General features: G+C 45.0%; 1 long non-coding RNA gene across 1 annotated transcript; it reads right to left on the bottom strand.

Moving 5' to 3' along the window:
• Window positions 1-2130: 2130 nt before the first annotated feature.
• On the bottom strand, window positions 2131-14912 carry LOC128585404 (uncharacterized). The gene is made up of 2 exons (XR_008380045.1): window positions 14513-14912; window positions 2131-4033 (listed from the first exon to the last, which is right to left on the bottom strand). It is a non-coding gene; the product is annotated as an uncharacterized LOC128585404 (long non-coding RNA).
• Window positions 14913-15160: the final 248 nt, after the last annotated feature.

The raw sequence follows: 15160 nt of genomic DNA, 5'->3' as shown, positions 1-15160 counted from the left end.
CTTGCAGTTGGGCTGCAGAAATTGCACAGGGAGGAGGAAGGAAAGGCACTGATGTATGTGCACAGGAGCAGGAGGGAGCAGTGGCCTCAGGAACTGGCTCCTCATTCGGGATGGGTGGCAGATCAGCCCGCAGGAAATGGGAGTAGATAGGGCTAGAGAGGTGGCTCTGCATTTCACACTCTATCCTTGATTTTGCCTTTGTAAGCTGCAAAGAACCACTGAAGAGCTTCAGGTCAGTGTAACATGGCTCAGGGTCAGTCCCAGCTGAAACTGGTTGAAGAAGCTAAGCATGTCCCTGGGGAGGGGAGGGACTCAGCAGGAGTCTTGAGTGCCTTGCATCTGGGTCTCAGCCATGGCCTTTGGCTGTGCCACATAGGCAGCAGGAGCTAGCACCCGGAGGCGTCAATATCAGGGGAACACCTGTAAGGGAAGGGCAGTGGCAGCTTTGCAAAATTATAAATCCAGACTCCAGGTGTGCAATTATGTAAACCCTGGAAAACATTAAGAGTACTGCTGAGACCAAGAAGTGGTCCATCTTTTTCACCACCCACTGGGGTAAGGGCTGTGAGCTTTCTTCTCTGGTCTCCGTGGCCAGCATCAGGCATGGGGTCTTGTGTTTAGTGGGGGGTTGACGACTACTTCCTGCCTTATTTCTCAGAAAGCAGGGTGTTCCCACAACCAATAAGGTGCACTGGGTACTAACCATTAATGTGCAACCCTCTGGCTTAGTTTAAAATGAGGGCCACTTTAGAGTAAAATGCAATCACTGCAGTAAATTTACAGGAAGTCAAAATGATTCTTCATGAAGATGTCAACAGTTTTGTAGGCACTGGGTTTTAATCCTATTCTGCAACTCACTGCTGTGTGACCTTGGGTGATGACTAATCACACTGAGCCACAGGTTCTTCATATGTAATAAAGGGAGGAAAATAGGCCCTTCCTCATCGGGTTGCCATGGAGATTAATGAGGCGAACGCACACACGCTGAGCACATAGTAGCCGCTGCTTACCTGGTCGTTTCTAGTTCTCGTTCTGTGTAGCCCCAGAGAACTGTGCACTCCAGGAGCGCTAAGATCAAGAGAAGGAAGAGGAAGGGGAAGGGGTGCTCATGGCTGATGAGATGCCACAGAGTCTTTTTCATGTCGGAACAAAGGTTCCTTTTGTTTCCAGAAAGGTCAAAATGTTTGCTTGACAATCTTGGACTACAGACAAAAGTAAAATCAATATCCTGGATGGCTGCCTCTAAGGCCAAGTCTAGATGAATAATGCTATCAGGGGCTTTGCACAGATGGCCACAGCCACGTGCCCCGGTCCCTGGCACGTCCTCAGCTGGGCCTGCCTCGCCAGAGTTCAGACAGAGTCGCCATATAAACAGAGCCCTGCACCAGAGAGCCTCCAAGATTCTCTCGGGCTCTGTGGGAGAAGGAAGCCAGGCACTTAGACCTCAGGGTATCTAAGATTTTAATGAACATTTGTGTTTTGATAAGCTAAATCAAGTAAGGGCGGAAGCCTGGGGGAGTCAACTCGCTTTTCTGAGCTTCAGTTTTTACATACAAAGAACAACAGGATTGGACTAGATTTACATTGACTAGAACTAGATATTGGCATCCTTTCCACTCTAGAAACTTTCTGATGTTTAACTTAGATCCCAAAGAGCCAAATTGACCAATTGTGTCCCTGTGAAGCTAAAAGAAAAGTCTCTCCTGGTCCATGGGGTGAGATGATGTATGGATGTGAGTGGAACCCATGGCAGATGTTAGCAGCCATTGAATGGTGCTTCTTGAACCTTAGACCTGAGCCCTTGGAGCCAAGTGGTTCGAGAACACTTGGAAAAGACACAGCAGCTGTGTCTACAGGCCCCCAAACTCAGTTTCCAGGTACCTACCATGTGCTGTCCACGATGGGCATGGTTGGGAAGCAGGCCCTTGAATGGACTGAGTGGACTCTTGGCTGCAGACTCTGGTCATCCGCTGCAGGTCAAGGTCAGTGCTGTCCCTAGAGCTCAAAAGAAAACTTTCTGGCTCTATCGTAAAAAATGTTTCTCAGAGGGAGAAAAATGGATACTTTCTGTAACGAGGGAAATAACAACAACAATAGTCATAATAATGAGAAAAGCCAAATAAGCACATGTAAGTGCATTTTTTTCTTAGAGATTTATTTTTGTTTGATGAATCTGTCACCAGTCAGGGAGAGAGGAGCATGTTGTGAGCCCAGCAGGAAAACAAGCACCCAGAGGAGGGACTGCTGCTTCCTGTGTGGGTGGGTTTGGTGCTGGGGTTTATCTGTTTTTTTTTTTTTTTAATTTGTTGCTGGAAGTGTTTCTTTTGTTTACTTTTATAAATCTCTCCCCGGGCTTGCGAGCTTTCCCTCCCTCCCACCTCCCTTCCCCTGACCCCAAATTTCATTTTTAAAAAGCGAGCTTGCTCGCCAGGTGTGTCCCCGAAGCTCTCACAGCTCTAATAAATAAGGAGCACCTGTAAAACAGTAGCTTGACGTGTTAAGTGACTCTGTACAAAGGAGGATATAGAAATACAGTATGTACACCGCGCTCGAAGGCCGCGTGACACCGCCCAGCCCGCCGTGCCCTCCACCCCTCCTGCTGGGGCTCTGCGGCCCCTCCTAGGACGGGGCACTTGGACCCCTCTAGAGGGAACGATTGCTTTATTTGAGTCAGTAAACAGATACACTGAATCACAAGGTGATTTGATTTTTTTTTTTTTAGTTTTCTTCTTTTTTTGATTTTTTTCTTAATTTTTTCTCTCTTTTTTTTTTTCTGTACTCATCAGAATGGGATACTCCACAACTGTCTCACCAACTCAGTGCCAGGACACATGCTCTAGAGGATTCTGGACTCGCAGCTAGAACTGTACAAGTGCACACAAGTGAATCTACCCTGTTATCCTCCACCCACTGATTGAGGATCGAATTGCACATTTCTCTTAACCATGACAGGAGAAAGCAAACAGTGAAACAGAATCATGGGTGATCTTTCTCACTTTCCCTCTTGTTTTCATTGGTTTGTCCATACTATTCTAATTATCATGAAAGGGCTCTGCGTATAGAGAGATTGTCTCACTGACTTCCTGGATCACCAAAAACCATCAGGGTTGAAATTTCATCCGAGTCTTTCGTGCCGCCCAGCAAATATTCCCCCTCGGATTATTTTACACCTTGAGGGCATTTTGGTCTTCAGTTCAACACTCTTGCTCTGTTCCCAAATGGGGCGCTATTTAGGGGAATTTAAAGAGAAAGCTGAGAAGAATAAACATTTACCGAGTTCTCTTGGCATTCAGTCTCTGAAAAACCACAGTATAAACTATCCATGCTGCTTCTTACATCTGTCAAATCGAAAATTAAAAGCCATAAAAGTGTAACACTGAAAATATGGCATCAAAAAGGATAAAGGTGGCCTTTGTAAAAATAACAAGAAAAAGTATATTAGCCAATAAAATATTCTAACTCTTCATTTAAAAGTGCATCCTGGGCAGGGCAGAGATGAGCCTGAAGCGTTGGGACTCCAGCACCATCCCTCTCCGCCGTCAAAACATTAACAGCATAGGTCCCAAACCATACAATGCAAATCACAATTCTTAGTGTAGCAGCAAAACCACAGCAGTTTTTAAAAAGATTACAAAAAGGTTTTTGTTTTCCAATCCGTTACCATCTTCCAGCCTCAGCCACTGAGCCTTGAAGATGGAGCGGGGAGAATACCTACATTGGTCCTTGTGGCTTGTTGGTGTTTTGTTTTTTTAAAACCAGGGGTGAGATCCCTAAGTTCCTCTGGGAGAAGCAGAGGTGGTGGCAGCAGGAAGGCTGGGCTGCTTGGTGGGTCCAAGACTGTGCTGGCTTCTCTGGGCTGGAGGCCACCGGGGGAGGGCTGCTTCCTCTGAGATGCTTAATGACAGGAAGCGGCTTTATTTGCTTGAGTTTTAGCCAGAGGGGGTGGTGAGCTGACCAGCTGGTGTCATTGGATGGCGTGACATGGTTTGCTCTGGGCCCTCTCTCCATGAGCGTACCCTGTGAGTGAGCATTCCTGAAAAAAGAGGAGAAGGGGCCGTCAGAACCTACTGGACCGACACCCCCTCCCACCCCCCCGACTCCGCCCAGCTGGGGAGAATCGGGCGTGAGTCACACAGCAGCACTCCCTCCGGCCCGGCCCACAGTGCAGACCTCAGACAAGCCCCAGAACCAGGCAGTGCTGCGATCGCAACAGGAGTTTCATTCACGGTCTACTCAGGGGCAGCCCTGCCAGCTTTGTGTGAGGAAGTGAAACTCGAGTTGCTTTTTGGAACACCATAACCAGCACCATGCACCACGCCCTCGCCCAAAGACCACAGCATCCTTTGCAGCCCAGCAACTTTCTCCCTCCACATGATTGCATGCTAAACTAGCAGGAGGTCACCCAAGGTCACCCAAGTCCAGGTGAGGTCAGCGGGGACTCTGAAGCTCCTGACCTCAGCCCTGTACTCCATGTACCGTCTCACCCCATACACCATGGTGCTTGCGTATGGAGGCCCAAGAGATTCGCTCTTTAACAAACGAAAAATCACCGTGGACACTTATACCTCTCTTCAAGAGTTTCCTACAGAGGCACCTAAGGTTGAAGAAACGTTTGCTCCTCCCCACTTGTGGGTCTTGGCTGTTAAAGGCAGACCATTCACATCTCTTCACTTCCAAAACAAGTAGTAGAAGGGGCTGGGGGGACAATACGCTGACCTTGTGGTCGCAGGACACACAAGGACTTTGCACCCTCAGTTTCTGGGGAACATCCATTCCCACACTGGCCAAGTTGCCAGGCTCCACCTCTTTGTCCCCACCAGTTTATTTCATTTGTTATCCGTCTGTTGGTTTGAAATACAGCCTCCTGAGGACACTGTCATTCCCGGGAAGCAGCCACTTCCAGATCTGCCAACCAGATTGTAACACCCCTGTGCTCCCAGACTGTGTCTGCTTTGCTGGTGTCTCTGCCCTGGGCCCCTAGTTCAAAGTCTGTAGATGCTTAACACACTTTCGTCAAGCCAGAGTCCAGCAGCTCTCTCTGCCAAGCCCCCAAACCATGTCCTTCTTCCTGCCAGTAAAAATGGGAATGTCAGAAATGTGAATGGGTAAAATTAGGCTGAAGTGTAGTGTGGACAGAGGACTCGTACACATCTTTACAACTGTGGCGATTATTTTTACAACAATGAACAAATAACGTCATGGAGATGACGAATTTAGGGACCCCAGAGATAACAGAGTACAATTTCCTTATTTTAGAGATGAAAAAATGGAGACCATGAAGAGACCTGGAAACGTGTTCAGGGTGTTTGCAACACGAATTTAGCAAGAGTATAAAGAGGTCAAAATGCCCACTGGGAGAACTAAGTTGAAGCTTGTGCTTTTAACCCTGTTATCCAAATCTTGGTGTTAATGGCAACGATAATAATCACCAGCCAAAAACAAGATTTGAAAATCTCAATGTGCACGACAGGAAATGCCTGAGTTCCCCAAATCACATTAAATCACCAGATCTCTGTGTATTTAATATGTATATTAAATAACCAAAGTGAAAATGCAAAACACCACAAATATGCAATAGGAGTGGAATTACAAGGCCATGGAAACCTTTTCATTTGGCACAGTCAGATTTGGACACGTGGGTATTTATCTCCAAATAAAGAGCTCCCAGTTGATTTCTCTCTCTCTCTTTCTCCCTTTCTTCCTTTCTTTTTTGAGAAGGAGAGACAACGGAGAGAAAAGATATAAAAACAAAAGCACCAAGAGCCACCATCAAACATGAGACTGAGAAGGAGCTACAGAAATGGCAAGTGAATCCAAGGACACCAGGGTAGCTTCTGGGGACAATTCTTTCACATTTATCAAGCACAGCTTGGAAATTGCTGTGGAGGGAGGGAAACCATCCCCATCTCTGGGCCTGGGACCAAGAGTGACCAAATCTTGTAGTCAGAGGGGACATCCGAATTCTTTCTTTAAAAGGAGGGAGAGAGAGTGCTTAACATTTTCTTCCAGCAACTGGGAAATGCCACCATTTTGACTTGCTTACTTAAGAATGACGCAACTGCTCTCTCAAGAATGTAGCTTTTTTTCTTTAATGTAATCACTACCAGAAAAAAAAAAGAGGAATATTTCTCTAATAAGTTTCTTTATATTCAAATCACCTTTGGACAAATCCCAAACATGGACAGCCTTAGCCTACTTGAAGAAAATTTCCAGGCTTTCACAAGAGACTGGGGAAAACGGGATTCTAATGAGAGCCATTCTGGAACCTTAACTACAGCGTTCGCCATCCCAAACACTATAATAATCATCATTATTCTCTGGTATCTATTATTGTCTGGTAAATAATATGTGTTTTCCCGCAAAGTTCTAAAGGGTGCAGCTGCACCGCACTCTATTTTTCGCAGCCCCATTCCTGCCACTCTGAAAGCCTGCTCACACCACGCTTATTTTAAGAGAATGGTAAAGTAGACAATTTGTGCTGTTTCCGTCCCTCTCAACACATCCTTGCCGTGTCTGGGACACCCGTAAATGCCAGATGGTGGCGGTACAAGTCCCTGTCGGCTGATAACATTTAAGGAGGGATGGTACGGAGGTCATCCTCATCTGTTCTGCTGGCTCTGACTGTTTTGGGGCAGTCTCCTTATTGGAGACACAGGAATAGATTCTGGAATCAATGAAAATGAAGAACCAAGCTTGGGCTTCAAGGTAAGAAACTCAATAGAATAGGGAGGAAGTGGGCTTGGATTTTTAGAAAGTGATCATGGCAGGAGGTTCCAGAACCTTTTGCCAGAACCTTATTTTGCCTTTGTCATGCACAGGGATATTATGGGAGATCCGTCCTATCTGTCCACATTTTTGATCATTGCAAAGGGGAAGTTACTACAGTAAGTGAGGCAGAAACTCGAGGTGTAGTCTAGCGTGCTTCTGACTAGCTGTGTGACCTTGGACCTGTTCTTTTTTTTTTTGAGATAGAGTGTCACTTTGTCACCCTCAGTAGAGTGCTGTGATGTCACAGCTCACAGCAATCTCAAACTCTTCAGCTTAAGTGATTCACTTGCCTCAGCCTCCCAATTACCCTGTTTCCCCGAAAATAAGACAGTGTCTTATTTTAAGGTGTGCTCCCAAAGATGCACTAGGTCTTATTTTCAGGAGACGTCTTATCTTTCCTGTAAGTAGGTCTTATTTTCAGATGATGTCTTATTTTCGGGGAAACGGGGTAGCTGGGACTACAGGAGCCCACCACAACACCCAGCTGTTTGTATTTTTTTGGTTGTAGTTGTCATTATTATTTGGCAGGCCCACGCTGGATTTGAACCTGCCAGCTCTGGTGTGTGAGGCTGGTGCCCAACCTGCTGAGCTACAGGCGCTGAGCCTGGACTGGTTCCTTAATCACCCCTCCCCACCCACTTGATCCTTCCTCTATGAAATAGCGGCCTGAGTGAGATTTTCTATCTCTTCTTCCATCTCTCACAGGCTGTGATTGTGGGATCTTTGGACAAACTCCAGTATACAATGTGTAGAATTACAAACTTGAGGATGCTAATCTGTTACCAGTATGTAAGGAAGCCTACTAATTTCTGGACTCTGAAGTTCAAAATTTCAAAATGAGTCTCCTATTAATAGTAATCACACACACACACCCGTCCATGGCAAAGATTTCTGGAGCACCCCTCAAAGCAGGGGCATCCAGGAAAGTGGCTGTACTTGGACCTCACACTTGGGTTTACCTCTGAATTGAAGTCTTGTCTGCAGCCAGGAAAAGGCACCCCTGTTGCATGGAGCACCACTTTGGCACAAGGACACCCAAAGAAGCCCTTCTCTTATGCCATGGATGGCGGCCAGCGCCACACTGCACGGCCTCCAGCAGGAATGTTTGGCCAGGTATCTTCAGAATTACAGGCTTGCCTGCCCCTTTTGCCCAGAGGAATGGAACATTCTCCTTCTTGGAATCATAACCACACTCCACATGCACTGGAAGAGTCCCTGTCCCCCTGGTAAGTCACCTTTCTATATTATCAGGGAAGCATTGCTAAGAATGTGATTTAGTTACTCATCATCACTTGTCACCCAGAAATTTCCAGACAATTACAGAATACAAATATGTGCCTGAATACTAATACACGCTTTCAATGTTGATTCTGTCAAAATACGGCCAGCCTCACCTTTACTTCTTTGACCTTTATAGCCTAAGACTTATACTGATTTCATTTCATAAAATTTCCAGGCAACCATTCCCCAGAGTAAACATCTGTCCAGAGAAAAACGTCTGTCTCATTCTACACTTTAGTATTTCCAAACTAGCCTTTCCATGGTGTGACATCCCCCCTCTACCAGGAAGCTCAATGACTCTAACCCATTTTCCAAACTTCTCTTCTTCTTTCCTTCCTCGATACCTTTGTAAGTAGCATAATCAAAATCCAGTAGGTCTACCCTGTCTTACTCATTTAGAAAACACACTCCCTGTGTCTGTCATATTTATTCCCAGGAGACTAAAACCCTGTGGCATCAACTCTATGATGTGCAAGAAATACCTGCTTCCAGCCAGCTTGCCTTTGTCCAATTACCCAGGCCCTAGCAGAGATCGACTCACTCGGGCACGTCTGCCCATCACTTATCACAGTTAAATACAGCCATTACGGGCTGGCTGCGGCAACGCTGTTTATCTGGGACAATAACGAGTCCCTGAGGACTGGATTGCTCTTAGGTAGCCGCAGCTATTCTGGGACACTCACAAGGGTAGAGCTCTGCGGTCAATGAACAGAGCCGCCTGCACCAGCTGATAAACCCTGCGTGTGATGCCAGATAGTGGTCCCTGCTCCAAGCCCATCCCAGGAAGGCTACAGCTTGGTGAAGTTGTGCCAAAAAGTGCTTCCTTCCCTCCCCTGTCAACAGTCACTTCATAAAGAGTTTTGGAGTGACTTTTCACCAGGATAGAAACTGTTTTCATTTTTGAAGCAGATAGCATCCCTTTCCTTACAGCTCATTAATTGTTGAAAATATGTGCATAAACTCAGAGAGACAGCAAGTTTGGTTTCAGGGCACTGCAATAAAATGAATATTGCAATGAATATGAATAAAGCAAGTCAAACAAATGTTCTGTTTTCCCAGTGCATCTAAAGTCATGTTTATACTACACTGTAGTCTATTGAGTGTGCAACAGCAGTATGTCTTAAAAAGCAACGTATATACCTTCATTAAAACACTACTCTATTGCTGAAAATGCTAATGATCATCTGGGCCTCCAGCAAGTTATGATCTCTTTGCTAGTGGATGGTCTGGCCTGAATGCTGATGGCTGCTCACTAATCAGGGTGGTGGTTGCCGAAGGAGGAGGTGGCTGTGGCAAGTTCTTAAAATAAGACAATCATGACGTTTGCTGCACTGATTGACTCTTTTTCATGAAAGATTTCTCTCTAGCATATGATGCTGCTTGATAGTTACCCATGGCAGAACTTCTTTCAAAATTGGAGTCAATGCTCTCAAACCTGCTGCTGTCTTATCAACTGAATTTAAATAATATTCTAAATCCTTCATTACCCTTTCAACAATGTTCCCAGCATCTTACCCAGCAATAGGCTCTGTCTCAAGAAACTACTTTCTTTGCTCCTGCATAAGAAGCAGCTCTTTATCTGATCAAGTTTTATCACGAGATTGCAGCAACTCAATACTATCATCAAGCTCCTCTTCCAGGTCTCCCGCCCACCACAGCTGCATTTACTTCCTCCACTGAGGTCCTGAACCATTCAGTCATTCATGAGAGGTAGAATATTTTGACCTTCTCGCATGAATCACGAATATTCTTAGCTCTTTCTAGAAACAGTCCTTCCCAGAAAGTTTTCAATTTGCTTTGCTTAGATCCATCAGAGAAATCACTATCTATGGAAAAAGCCCTACAAAACATTACTTCTTAGTAAGCCTTGATAGTTGAAATTACTCCTTAATCCATGGGCTGCAAAGTAGATTTTAGCAGGCATGAAAACAACTATAATCTTGTTCACCTCATCAGAGATCTTGGGTAGCCAGGTGCATTGTCAATGAACAGTAATCTTCTAAAAGGACTCTATTTTTTTTTTCTTTTCCTGAGCAGTAAATTTCAACTGTGGGATTAAAATATTCAGTAAACTATGTTGTAAACAGATGTTCTGTCATCCAGTCTTGTTGTTTGACTTACAGAGCACAGACAGAGCAGATTTAGCATAATTCTCAAGGGCCCTTGGATTTTTGGAATGGTACATGAGCCTTGGATCCAACTTAAAGTCACCAGTTGTGTTAGCTCCTAACAAGAGTTCAACCGGCTTTGAGTCGGGCACTGACTTCTCCTCTCTTGCTATGAAAGTCCAGAATGGCATCTTCTTCTGGATAACTTGCTGAGCTTCTCCATCAGCACCTGCTGCCTCTCCTTCCACTTCTAAGGCTTCTTTCCTTAAACCTCAGGAAGCAACCTCTAGTTTCAAATTTTTCTTCTGTAGCTTCCTCACCCTCATTCAGCCTTCACAGCATTGAAGACAGTTAGGGCCTTTCTCAGAATAAGATTTTAAGGGAATGCTGTGGCTGGTCCAATCTTCTATCCAGACCACTCAAACTTCCTCTACATCGGTAATAAAGCTGTTTTGCTTTCTTATCATTTGTGTGTCCTCTAGATTAGCACTTTTAATTTTCCTCAAAAACTTTTCCTTTGCATTCACAACTTGTCTGGTTTAGGAGGTTTAACCATTTCTAGGTTTTGATTGAAAGAGAGATGTGTGACTCTTCCTTTCGCGTGAACACTTAGAGGCCATTGTAGGGCTATTAACTGGTCTAATTGCAATATTATTGTGTCTCAGGGAATAGGGAGGCCTCAGGAGGAGAGAGATGGGGGTTGGGAGGGGGGAGGAATGGCCTATTAGCAGAGCAGTCAGAGCACACACAATGTGCATCAAGTTCATCACCTCACATGGGCACGGTTCCTGGTGTCCCCAGACAATGACAATAGTAACATCAAAGATCACCAGCACAGGTCGCCATAACACAGATAATAATAATAAAAATGTTGGAAGTTTTGTGAGAATTCCCAAAATATGACACACTTCATATTTCATTCTTCAAAATCTGACATGAAAGTGAGCAGATGCTGTTGGAAAAATGATACTGATAGACTTGCTAGACTCAGGGTCACCACAATCTTTAATTTGTGAAAATGCAATATTCATGAAGCACAATAAAATTATACATACCTGTAACTGAAAAACATCCCTTCTCCTTTTTATTTATTTATTTATTTTTATTTTTTGGCCGGGGCTGGGTTTGAACCCACCACCTCCGGCATATGGGACCGGCGCCCTACTCCTTGAGCCACAGGCGCCACCCTCCTTCTCCTTTTTAATATGAATGTGAAGAGATGTAACCCCTGAGAAAGGGAAGCGTAAAGGGGGGGCTAAGGGTGAGTTTCAACTCAGCTCAGTCAGTGGTAGGCTCTGGTCTAAATCTCAACTTTATGACCATGATGCTCCTATCCTGTGACTCTGATAAGCTAAAGTCAACGTATATTAAATTTTTTTTTGCAGTTTCTGGCCAGGTTTGGGTTTGAACCCACCATCTCCGGCATATGGAGCCGGTGCCCTACTCCTTTGAGCCACAGGTGCTGCCCCTATTAAAATATTTTTAAACCAATTGTAAAGCTTTTTTTTTTTTTTTAATACCTTTCTCCTCTAGCTATAGCTTTTGCTTTACTCTTTAATCAATAAGAATTGCAACTATATAAGACCGCCTGCTGGAAAAAACTCCATCTTTCTTTATTTTACAAATGAAAATGTCATTTTTCTTTGCTTAGCTGGGCCTGTTCGTTCTTAAAAGTGGTCATTGCTATTTCTTACTGACCTCTAAAGTTCCTGAGGGACAAAGAACCCTGGACCATGGCACCCACTCTCGTGTACTTGCACAGTCCTTATCTTCACCTGGACAACTGACCCTCTTTACCTCAAGTTCTTTCTGGAACCTGGGAGTTTAAGCAAACCAAATAACACCCCCGTCTCTGGCACTTTTCTAAAAGCACAAAGGGTTTTCATGACATTTCCTGTACTTTTGTTTATACAGGTACTAAAGCAGGTGGTTCTGTTCATTCCTCCAAAGAAAAATAGAATAAAGAAAAGTCACATGATATAGTTAATGTTCTGCAGGAGACTTTGAAGAAGATCCTAGAGCCCTACGTCCCCGGCTTTCAAGACAAGGCAATTTGCGGTTTGTGTCTCTCAAGAACGGAGTCAAAATCTTAACAAACTTTATGCCAAATATGGTGCTAGGTATTTCTACATACTTACTTTGCTTGAAAGCAAACATGTTTTATATGCTTATTTCACTCCTACACTTATTTCATAGAAACGATAATGCTACAGAAATATTTATGATTGTCTCCATTTTACAAATGAAGAACTTTGCCAGCAAGGGAAACTTACTTGCTCAAGGTCACCAGCTAAAAAGGGGCAAAGCTGAATGAAGTCCAGTGTAAAGGACCCCCAAATCCAGCCCCCACCCACCCACCCAGGGAGTGCTGATCCCTAGTCCACGTTCTTCTCTCTTCTTACCCTGTGATACAGGTCACCTCAGAGACATATACAGTCTAGCTCCCTTGCTTTGCAAACAAGAACTCCGAGAATCTATTTAGTAAGGGGAAAAAAACCATTTTCATTCAAATCCCATCCAGTACATAAACTGATGTCAGTTCATGTGACTCAGCAGGTCCCTGGCTGGCAGCTCTGGTCCCCACTTGCCTTTGGTGACTACAGGAACAGGTGTTACCGTGTCCCAGGTACAGTGGCAGATGCTAAGTCCTAGAGGGAGTGACTCACCCAGGGGGTCATGAAAGGGCCAGGGTCACGTTCTTCTGATTTCTACCACACTGTCTCTCAAGACAGCTGCCTTCTAAAAATTCTGCCTTGGACAAAACAACAACAACAACAACAACAACAGATGCTTATTGCATTAAGATCAAATTTGTTACTGTTCTATGTTACAAGAACACAGATATGCTAGATGATAAAGAAAGAGTACAGAGAAAAAAGTGACTTCATGTGACAAGCAGATATGACCTGTGGGTTGATAGCAGATTTTAAGATTTTTAGGTGAAATCTGGAAAAGCATTCTTTCCCATACTTTATTTATTCTTCACCACTAGTCCATTTGAGAAAAAGCTTCACATTAGTGAAAACTCCGTTGTGAAACTACAGGTTTCTCCCCTGAATAGCAGAGATGAGGAATGTGGTTAATAATTGCTTTTCTGCAGCCCTTTAGCCTGTCCACTCCAGATGTTCAGGTGTGACCTATTTTCTGTCTGAAATCAGCTGCCTAATGTGAGGAAGCCATGCAGTGGGTGGCAAAGATATGACTCTGGTCCTTGGCGCAGGACATGTAACTCAAGCAGCCACAGTCGGATCCCGTGTCCCACTGAGAGGAAGGCAGATGAGGACTCAGGTTCTGATTCTGGCTGCACCACTCTGTGACCTTGACATTCGCTCTTTTTGTCACAGCCTCTGCTTGTAAAAGAGGAACCAGAGATCTTATGAGAATTTCTGGAATGGTTTTCCTAACCTCTGAGGTTGACAACATGGAAGTGTTTCATTATTTTCCATTATACATCAGAGGGAAGAAGTGCTGGGCTGCAGGGGCTCCAGTGACAATTCTTATAATAGGCATCTACTATGAGCCAGGTAGCTCCTGGGCATTTTAATTTATGTAAATAACATTGGAGCTGATAACTCTGTGCAGCAGCAACTACTATCTTTAATTTCTATATGTCAGACGTACCTGCAGACTCTGGAGACAAGATGTCAGTCAAATCCCAACACTGCCATCTACCGTGCCTCAGTCTCTTCATCTGTAAAATGGGCTTAATGAGGCCATCCCACAGCATTGTTGGTTTGTAGCATTTGGAGCCCTGCCCACATGTAGAAAGTGCTAAATAAATATTAGCTGTTACAATTATTTAATGAGAAAATGCAGAGAATGCAGGGAGGCAATAAAACTTGTCCAAATCCTCACAGCTACAAGCGACACAGCCAGTTTTCAAATCCAGGTCTCACTCCAGGCCTAAGCTCTTCTGCCAGGCAATGCAGCCTTTCTAGCAGGATGGTAACTGCAATGGCTCGAGCACCCAGTGGGTCACACTTTCCCAGTTTCCGCGCTTGTCTCCCAGTACTCAGACACAAAGACTATGACTCAGAAAGATTAAGTCCACTTCTCACCTAGTAAGTGGCTTGCTGGGGACATGAAGCCAGCCCAGCCCAACGCCAAAGCAGGTGTCCTTTTCCATTAAACCACACTGCTGCTTCCCTCACTCCTGGGAGCCCACGGGCGCCACTCATGAAAGCTAGAGAAGGTTTACAGCCTGGGAAGTCAGAAGGGATAAAAAGACATCTCCAGGTGTTGAGCAGTGTTGTTCAACTTTTTTATCCCACAACACACTTGAACCGATAGTTAAACCTCCACGGTACACTTAAATTATGTTGATCAAAAAAGAGTAAAAGCTAGAATATACTTACTGTGCTTTGAACTTCTTTTGAAAGTAACTTAATCAATGGTCTTTAAAATTTTTTGTAGCACACCTAAGATCATCTTGTGGCACCCCAGTCTGCCACGACACAGCAGTTGAAAATCACTGCCCTAGTGGCTCTGATTCTGAGATAATCCCGTTAGGTGCCTGAGGAATCCAGAGCAAGTCACCCAGGGCTTCCTGCTGCTCTTCAGTCCAAAAACAGAGCCTTCACATCCCTGCAGCCCACTGGTGAGGTCTGGGGCTCGCAAAGCCCTGCTTGCCTGAGCGCCCGAGAGGCAGTGGCCTGCACCGGCCCTTCTCCAACTGCCCAAAGACGCAGAGCTGCTGGACGGTCAGAAGAGGGAACATCCTGTTTCCATGGTCACCGGAGGCTGGCCAGCACCCCCTTTCACTGGACTTTGGAATGGTCTGTTCGTTGTGAGGTTTACATCTACCGTGCACTCTGATCTCTCCATGGGCCCACTGTGGCCTAAGAGGTTTTTCCTCTCACTTTAATGTGGCTTTACAGACTTTTAGTGACAGCCCATGCCACTCACACTCCAGTGACAACACTCTACAATGTCTAGAACCCACTGCTGGTAATGGAGCCTGTGGTCAGAACGCTGGCAATGCCAGTCTTTCCCTCTATGAACAG

This window comes from Nycticebus coucang, chromosome 5 (assembly GCF_027406575.1).
Source record: "Nycticebus coucang isolate mNycCou1 chromosome 5, mNycCou1.pri, whole genome shotgun sequence".
Lineage (NCBI taxonomy): Eukaryota > Metazoa > Chordata > Mammalia > Primates > Lorisidae > Nycticebus > Nycticebus coucang.
This window is presented reverse-complemented; position numbering and strand designations above follow the sequence as displayed.